Source organism: Gorilla gorilla, chromosome 12, assembly GCF_029281585.2.
Source record: "Gorilla gorilla gorilla isolate KB3781 chromosome 12, NHGRI_mGorGor1-v2.1_pri, whole genome shotgun sequence".
Taxonomy (NCBI): Eukaryota; Metazoa; Chordata; class Mammalia; order Primates; family Hominidae; genus Gorilla; species Gorilla gorilla.
This window is the reverse complement of record NC_073236.2, coordinates 63,034,308-63,044,160: the sequence shown is the minus strand read 5'-3', so window position 1 is coordinate 63,044,160 and position 9,853 is coordinate 63,034,308.

Below are 9,853 nucleotides of genomic sequence, written 5' to 3'. Positions count from 1 at the left end.
CGGTATTAGCAAGGAACCCTGCTAAGTCAGTTTAGCAAGAACCTCCTATTCTCAATATCTGATCCCCCAGTATCTCAGATAGCTGATCAGGTTTCTCATTCTCCACCATCCCCCAGGTGTTGTCTAATCACCCTGGCCTGTCTTCAACAAGAATCTTGGTAGGTTGGTTTACCCAGAATCTCCTTTACCTCTGATGTTTCCTCTTAGTAATTTTCCATCCACTGGCCCCAGACCTGCTCTTTGGCTACAAATTTCCACTTGATTATGCTGCACTCAGAGTTCAGCCCAATCTATTTCCCCCACTGCAAAATCCCATTGTCTTGGTCCCTATGCCTATCTTGATGGTTATGAATAAAAGTCTTCTTTGTTATGCTTACTTGAATAATTTTTTCACTATGCAAATATGTAAGATGTTTCTCACTGGATACTAAAGTAACTGGTTAACAACATTTCAGGGTCACAGAGACATCCTTGTATTTACTTCATAAATTAATTGTTTTGGGTGGATATTTTGGTATTGGTATTAGTCGTAGTAAGCTATGCTTTGTAGCAGTAACAAAATCCCTGAAATCTGTTTTTGCATAATACTCTAATTTTCAGGATTGTTGAATGTATTTAGGTGGCTGTATCTGGAACCTTTTACTTAACAATAACTCAGGGAGCCAGGATCTTTTCACCAGCTACATGGACAAGAAAAAAAGAGAATGGAGAATTCCCACCTACCTATTCTTAACTGCCACAGGTTGCAAACAACAAATCACTTCCACTAATTTTTATACTCCCCAGAACCCAATCACGTGGCTCAAATCTAAGCATCAGGGATACTGAGAATGGTAGTTTTCCTGTGTTCTACGGGGAAAGAAAATGATCTGGTGAAGGCATGGCATAGTCTCTACCACTTACTCTTGGGCACATATGAACAGTAAAATGAGTTATCAAAGGCTTTTAAAATATCTGTATTTGAAAAGGAAAACTATGTCATCCAAGCAGCAGCTAGTCAACACTTCCCAAATTTCTCTACAGAGAATAAGATAAAGTTGTGCGTGTGTGTGTGTGTGTACGTGTGTGTGTATTTTTATAAATTTAGTTGATAAAGCTTTACAAATTTGTAAAAGAAGTCTTCCATGGGCCATGCATGTGTTCATTCATTTGTTCTACTTATTAGGAGAAAGAAGACCTGAATTATAAGTTGTGACATGTGAGAATAAAGGGGGAAGCAGATGAAAATCATTCTTCTGGAAGGAGAAAAATATTGATTGTGTAATAGACCATTAAAAAATGGCCATTATCAAGTGTTCCTGGCCTACAATTGATATTAAATATTTGTCGGATAATTTTTGGGCCCAAAGAGGGGACCAGAATTCTTAGAACCTGCAAGCAATGTTTGTTCTGTGTGGGTATTTTTGTTTGTTTGTTTGTTTTTTGGTTTGGATGTTGAGTTTAATGACGCCTCATATGCACCAAGAGGATATAAAAAGGTTTCTTATTAACATGAAGAATCTTTCTGTGGAGAATAGGGCAGGCTCCCAGGCTGGTCTAAAAATGGTCTTGAGAGAGCGAGGAAAAAGGCCTGGGATTTATGGTGCTTACAAGCTGGGGCTGGAGTGTAGGTTCCTATGTATAGCCTGAGGCTTGCATGGTTTGAACTTCCCACTGACACCAAAAAAGAGAGCACTTAGGCTTTCCTATCAACTTACCCAGACACTGGGCAGAAGGGGAGTGGTGAAGAGTGCAGCATGAAAGATGTCAGATGCCAGACATCAAAATGGAGTCAGAGTTTATGACAGTTTTTCTCAATCTGATCCAGTTTATTTCAGTCTCATTATATAAACAACACAGTTAATCTTATTTTTCAAAGAAATTTATGTGTGTATGGGGGGATTGTGAATATTAATAAGAAATTGGACAATTTAACTTTCAAGATCTAAGAAGATTCTTTACACACGCTTTGAGATTTGTTACACACATAGATATTTAATATCAAAAAAGTAAAAATCATGCACTACTCAAATAATCATTCTCTTACTGTCAGGCAAAGTCCTTGACCGTCCTTGGTGTAAGAAATCTCCATGGAATAAAAGTTGGAATGTATGCTGAAGTTAAAAAACTAAAAAATGCTATTCAAAAACGGTATCCTCACAGTAATTTTACTTCTTTTTATTTTTATTTATTTAGTTTTTGAGACCGAGTTTTGCTCTGTTGCCCAGGCTGGAGTGCAGTGGCACAATCTGGGCTCACTGCAACTTCTGCCTCCTGGGTTCAAGCAATTCTCCTGCCTCAACCTCCCAAGCAGCTGGGATTACAAGCATGCACCACTATGCCCAGCTAATTTGTGTATTTTTAGTAGACATGGGATTTCACCATGTTGGCTGGAACTCCTGATCTTGAACCCCTGACCTCAGGTGATCCACCCACTTTGGCCTTCCAAAGTGTTGGGGTTACAGGCCTGAGCCACTGCCCCCGGCCCTGACAGTAATTTTAAACATGAAAATTATAACATGGATTTGTTTTATTCATTTCTTTCTTTCCTTCTGTTTTTTTTTTTTTTTTTTTTTTTGAGACGGAGTTTTGCTCTTGTTGCCCAGGCTAGAGTGTAATGGCATGATCTCAGCTCACTGCAACCTACACTTCCCGGGTTCATGCGATTCTCCTGCCTCAACCTCTAGAGTAGCTGGGATTACAGGCATGTGCCACCACGCCCAGCTAATTTTGTATTTTTAGTAGAGACAGGGTTTCACCATGTTGGTCAGGCTGATCTCGAACTCCCGACCTGAGGTGATCCAGCTGCCTCAGCCTCCCAAAGTGCTGAGATTACAGGCATGAGCCACTGTGCCCAGCCTCATTTTCTATTTAAAAAATTTCATTATAAGAACACAATATGAGGCTATAAGTAGACGCTCTTAGATTTCTAAGTGTACAATACAATATTGTTATATATAGGCGCAATATAGCAAACTTCTAAAAATTTTTCATCTTGCATAGGTGAAATTTTATACCTGCTGATTAACAATTCTCCATTCTCCCTTCCCTCAGCCCCTGGAAATCACAATTTTATTCTTTTTATTACATACCTAATGTATGTCGGGCTCCAGAGTCTCAGCAAGTTGGAAAGCCCTTAAGTAGTTGATAGGCAATTTGAAACAAGAACAGCATAAGCTCTCCAGTCATTCAATGTTTAATTTAGGGACTGGAAAATTTCGAAAATAATATGTATTTCATTTTACCTCTCCTGTCTGCCATACCTGCATAACAAATTAGAAATTGGCAGACAATTGATAAGGAGAAAATGAACTCCAGGATGTGCTTCTCATCTCAGGTACGAAAAGTCATCACAGTTTGGGGCTCACGGGATATGTGTTATCTCCCACAGAATGGAAAAAACGTTCAGAATCATAAGATCTTATAGTTGCAATGAATCAGCTAGGCACGGTGATATGCACCTGTGGTCCCAGCTGCTGGGGAGGCTGAGGCAGGAAGATCGCTTGAGCTCAGGAGTTCAAGGCTGTAGTCGCTATAGTCAGGCCTGCAAATATCACTTTACTCCAGCCTGGGCCACATAGTGAGACTGTATCTCAAAAAAGGAAAAAAGGAATCAAAATGTCACTTTGTTCAAAATTCTAACTAATGCAGACCACTTTGTACACTATCCCTGCAGTTGGTCATCAGATATCCAACATTAATATTTCCAGTAACAAGTTTTCACTACTTGCAAGACAGTCATTTTGTTACTTGTCAAAGTAGAAAAATTTTCTCTTTCCTTAGCTTCAATGGAATCTCATTCTTATTATCAAGCTATTTCTCTGGGTAATCTTTCTGATTCTTCTTTGATGGTACTGCAAACCCAGAAAATTAGAAACAGTTCTCACTTAATTTAGAAAGTTTATTTTGCCAAGGTTAACACAGCCTCAGAAAGTACTGGCGACATGTGCCCAAGGTGTTCGGGACACAGCTTGGTTTTATACATTTTAGAGAGACATAAGACATTAATCAATATATGTAACAAGTACATTGGTTCTTTCCAGAAAGGTGGGGACAACTTAAAGCAGGGAGGGGGCTTCCAGGTCACAGGTAGGTAAGAGACAAATGGTTGCATTCTTTTGAGATTCTTTTGATATTCTGAATCAGAATATGCATCTAAGTGAGCAGAAGGATGACTTTGAATAGAACAGAAGGCAGGTTTGCTCTGAGCAGTTTTCAGCTTGAATTTTCCTTTTAGTTTAGTGATTCTGAGGGCCCAAGATATTTTCCTTTCACAGTACTTTTACAGTTATCCAGGGTTATGATATGGTCCTCCTTCCCTTCTGAATCTACACACCCTCCATAATTCATTTCTTTGATTCTTAGGATTCAGCTTCAAATTCTAACATATACAGAACCATCATTTTTTTGTTTCTGAGTTTCAGATCTGCGTATCTCCGTGGCCACTGAATGGTACCATTTGAAAGTTTTTAAGCCTTTAAAACTCAATATGTCTAAAAAGGCATTTGTTGTGTTATACCACATACAAGGTTGTCCTGCCTGTGGCTGCTTTCTCAGAGAATAATATCAACAGGTCAAAGCAGATATATGGGCGCTTTCCTTAGTAACTCCTGCCCATTTTCTCTATCATTGCCTGCTTCCAACAGCCAAGACCTACCATTTCTACTTTCTAAATAACTCTCACATTAAGTGTTAAGAAGCCATAGTGCATAGGTGCTAAGGGTTCTCTCTTGAGGAGACTTCCTGGCTTTGAATCATGGTTCTATCACTTACTACCTTAACCTCTCCTTGGTTGCAACCTCATTGTAAAACGGGGCCCATGAAACATACTTAATTTAAAACGGTTTTTGTGGGTTATTAAAATCAAATTCTTGGGACAGTGCATGGTAGATGATAAGCACTTTATGAATCTTAATTATCCTTTTAATTTTGTTCTTCTGTCAATTCCCATTGGAATCTTTCTAGATAATATCTTCATCCTTTCTCAAGTGCTATCTTACAATAACTTCTCTAAAAGTTACTGGTATTCAAAGTTCTGGTCTGGCTCCTTCCATCCAGTCCTCATACAAAAGTCAAAATAGGTTTATTGAATCAATAAGAACCACTATGACCCCGCCCCCCTCCCCCGTGGTTGCTAGTAGTATAAATTCTAGACTCCTAAAGTTCAAGCCCAGGCTCCTTAATATAGTTGCCCCTGTGTTGTATTATCTATCCTCTAATTACCTTTTCCACTTCATTTTGGACCACCTCTTCCCTTGCTTACTGTATTCCAGTTCTTTGAATCGTTCATGTTCTTTCTTATCTCTGGGTTGACTATTGCCCTTGGAATACTCTTTCTACCCTATCAACCCTCCATGCAGTACTTCCACTCTTTCCAATTATGCTACTCTAGTATGTTTCAATTTTACCCAGTTCTTCCTTATTGTAGCATCTTTGGTATGCAGTATAATTGATAATTTTCTAGTCTGTAAAATATCCCAGGAGATACTGTAATTTCTAATAGGACAAATATGAGTGGCTGGTACATGGTAATGCTTAATAAGCACTAGCCTAATGAATGAATACATTTTAACTAAAAGCTGCCAGCCAGTTTTTTTTTGCATTTGGAAAAGGGAAAAAGCATACTCTCACTGTCTATGTTTTAGTCACCTCAATCTTTGAAGACAGAAATGTTTTGCCCTAACTGAATCTTTTATTTTGTCTAAAATTTTCCAGTTTATTCACGAATTCTGTTATGACTTCCAACATCATAATATGCTACTACTCAACAAACTCTGGGCAAATTTCATAGCTAACAAACACTATGTCCCAGTCTTAGTCAAACCATGATAAAATACTGAGCATTCTGATCCTCTGCTTATATAGGAATTGGTGTTCTATGCATTGTTTACATAACATACTCTGGTCACAAGCTCTGAACGATTCCAGAAACTTGCATTGGTAAATGTTAGAACTTTACATGGACACTAAAAGTTCCCATTTATCTTTCTTAGGTGACCCTTCATCAGATATACAATGTATTCCTAAATGTATTTTGGGGAAAACTAACTCTGCAGGTTCCCAATAGCATTCATTTAAATATTCCACAATCCAATAAAATTGGGAAATGCTGAATTAAAATAGCATCTTTACTACAGAAATTCACAAAGCTTTGAATATATTAATGAGTACTGAGAATATCTGGGCTGGTGGATAAAATATGAAGCTTTCCCCTTAGCTTGACTTGACCTTAGATCCCTTTTTGTGCAAAGTACATTTTGGGACTAGTGAAAAACCAGCTTGGGAAATGCTTTTTCTAAGCAATAGATCTACTTGAAAACATTGAAATTCTGTATAAAATTTTGTTAATTAAAATATTCTATGACCTTACTAAGAAATATTTTAATACTCTATGTGTCTAAAACAGAAAAGCAAACCATATAGTCTTTCCTTATAAACACATTTGGAGTTCAGACCTACTCATAATTCCAGCTAATCTTTCCTTCAAGCATTCATTTGCTAGAATAACCTGGCTATTTTTATTATGTACTTTTTCTTCTTAAAATCAGTTGGCTCATTCTCATAGATATGTTGCAGCTGTTTGTGTGTATGTGTTTATGCATTCCTGCCTGCTATAGACAGAGTTGTGTCTCCCTAAAATTCATGTGTTAAAGATCCTCCCTTCCAAAGTGACTGTATTTGGATATAAGGTCTAGAAGGGGGCAATTACAGTTAAATGAAGTCATAAGAGTGAAGAATTGATTTGATGGGATTAATTTCCTTGTAAGTGGAGATATCAAAGAGCTTGCACTCTCTCTCTACCTTATAACGACACAGAGAAAAGGGGAGCTGTCTGCAAACAAGGAAGAAGGCCCTTTCAGATACTGAAGCCTCCTGGGAGCTTGATCTGGAATTTTACAGCCTCCAAACTGTAAGGAAAATATATTTCTAAATATATTTCTATTGTTTAAGATTATGGCATTTTGTTATGAAAGTCAGAGTAGACTAATATAACTACCTAATTAATCCTGACATCAGTTATCCTCAGTTGTATTTCCTCCATTAACTAAAATCAAGTGAATATCCCCCAAAAGAGTTATAGCCAAACTCAAGAATTTGGATGTTTTGATTCCAGGGATTTGTTATTACATAGTTCTTCCATTATTTTCAGTAGAATAGCTTTCTTAACTAGTACAAAATCTGAGCTCATATCTGACCTCATTTTTATTCTTATGTCATTTTGAAAAGGAAACAATAATGAGTACAGTAAGTCTAAAATTTATTCTAAAACCATAATCAATTTCCTGGCTTCTATAAGGAAATAACTTTGATAGGATGAGCCAAGGTTCGTGTTGGTCTTTCTTTCTTCCCTTCTGGCAAGCATTACTATCACCTGTCTGAGGGGCACCTCTGGCCCAGAAAACAGATGAATGATTGACATCATCTAAGCCCAGTGACCTACCAGGAATTTGTTAACTCAGATAATAAAGGCTCTCCACATTTTCATGCACTTTTTGGTGGTTTATTTTGATTTTAAAATGCCTTACACTTTAGAAACAATGAGTCTAATCCCCAATGGAATAGGAATGTTGTCTATGGAGAGATCTACTTCTCATTCATGATATCAAATTTTCATCATTTTAATTATTCATTTTCATTTAATCCAGGTATATTTGACATTTGCTTTATTGTTAGAGAGATCAAAATATATTGTCTTTGATTTTAAAAAATCCACATGCATCTCAGAAATGGGTGTACACTGTGTCATTTGTAAATGTAGAAATAGTTATCTGCAAAGGTACATGCTTTTCTCGATGGTCAAAGAAATAACATTCTTTAAATTAACATTTCCCAAATGAGTTCTATAGAAAATTAGTTCTGCAGGATTTTTTTTGGATATTAAATTAAGGAAGGATACTGTAGTTTAATATGTTTAGAAAACTCCAGGTTAAACAAAATTAAATGGGTTTCTTGACTGCAGTATGTCTGATATTGTTTAAATGTTAAATTGCCTTGTGAGTTTCCAAAGGGAGCATATCATATGCAATATTTTCTGAATTTAATTTGACCATATAAACCTCTTTTGTTGTTGTTACTGCTACTGATGTTTATTTTTCGCTTCTTTGCTTTCACAGAGAGCATCATCTGTTAGTGTTACACAGCATATTTTAGAAAATGCTCTTTATGTAAAGATACGAGCCTTTCATATTGCATGAACATATAAAACTACTACGTGCTTTAAATTAATTCTTATTTTAAAGATTAATTTAACATTAAATTCTAAGTAAATATTAAATGCAAATTTTGAGTCTTCATACAGAGTCCTCAACCTAAAGAGATATAAGTATCTACACTCTATGGCAGTGGTTCTTAAAATGTAGTGCACGTACAGCAGACTCAGCATCATCTGGGGACTTAGAAAGACATTCTCAGACCCCATATCAGACCTGGATCAGACATGCTGGGGTTAGGCCCGCCAATCTGTGAGTAGAGGTACAATAAGATGCGAAGTTAAACCACAGTTACACCTAAACATATACCAATCAGTCCTCTGTTCAAAGCTATTTCTTTATTGCATCTTGCAATAAGTAAAGCAAACTCAGCACTACAAAGAATATTTATGAAAAAAGTTAATCAGAATGTTTGGATAGTTGATTGTTCCAATCTGTATTCTGTCACATTCACAATTGCTTTCAGGCATGATTTTAATGCCCTTGCTCTATAAATACTCCATGAGACTCCTCAACTTTGAAATTACAACCTGCATAGCCTTCAGAAGTTCAATAAACATTATAGTGTAAAATCAAATTACTAATTAGGATAGTCTTGAAATAAAGCATAACTTTCTTTGAGAGGGCTCTTTAACATTTCAACATAAAAAATAAGTACAATCAACATAATTCCTGACTTCAAGAAGAAAGTGAAAAAATCTATAGATTATCTAGGGTCACAATTCACAATTACACTCTTCCATGTTAAGGAAGAAGGACTCTGGGGCAATCAGTTTGCATAGCAAAGCATGATAATTAACAAAAAAAGGGATGAAAGTGCCCTCCATAGACAAGTTTGTTCCCTATCATTTTTAGGCCCAGAAGATAATTTATCCTGAGTGTTGACTAATAGAAGCCTTTCATCCTCCTTGGTTACACCAGGGTTGCAGCATAAAAATAATTGACTTTTGGGCTTAAGTGATGAATAATCCTATTTTCTTCCTAACCCCTTTGTTGAAATATCACTATATACATATATTTGTATATATAATAAATATATATACTATTTATTTGTGTATGTGTATATAAATAGCATATATATACACACACACACTGTTTTATCTGAAAACTTGCTTGACCCTTCATACAGTATAAAGCCTGAATTTTTCAACTGAGGACTTTTCCAAGCCTACTAAAGTAAATTTGGTTTGAGTTTTTGTTTGTTTGTTTGTTTTAATCATAGATTTCTGGAGCTCAGTGTAAACTGTTCTGGCATATGTAAATTACATTTTAAATAAGTTCTTCGAAAGTTTTCATATAAATAGGACACAACTTTTTTATAATACTATCTGTTTTGCTAGTAGTTCACTTATTTCATATTAACCTTGAGGCAACTGTTGGCCAAATATGGCAGTTTTAAATAACATGAAGAGTCTTATGTATTTATGACTTTTTTGATTATAAGAAACAGAATTAAAACTAGAGCTGACATCAGCCAAATTTGATCGAGATTTTTCACGTGTGACCTCTCAAATCAATTCTGGAAGGGGTGGTGTGGTGGATAAGGTATATGGGGGACATTGGATAGATAGAGGAGATGAGAAGGATTAAGAGAATCCTTGTAGTTCAGAAAGACCCCCACCAAAAATTCCTTGTAATTTGGGAAGACATATTCCAAATGTACT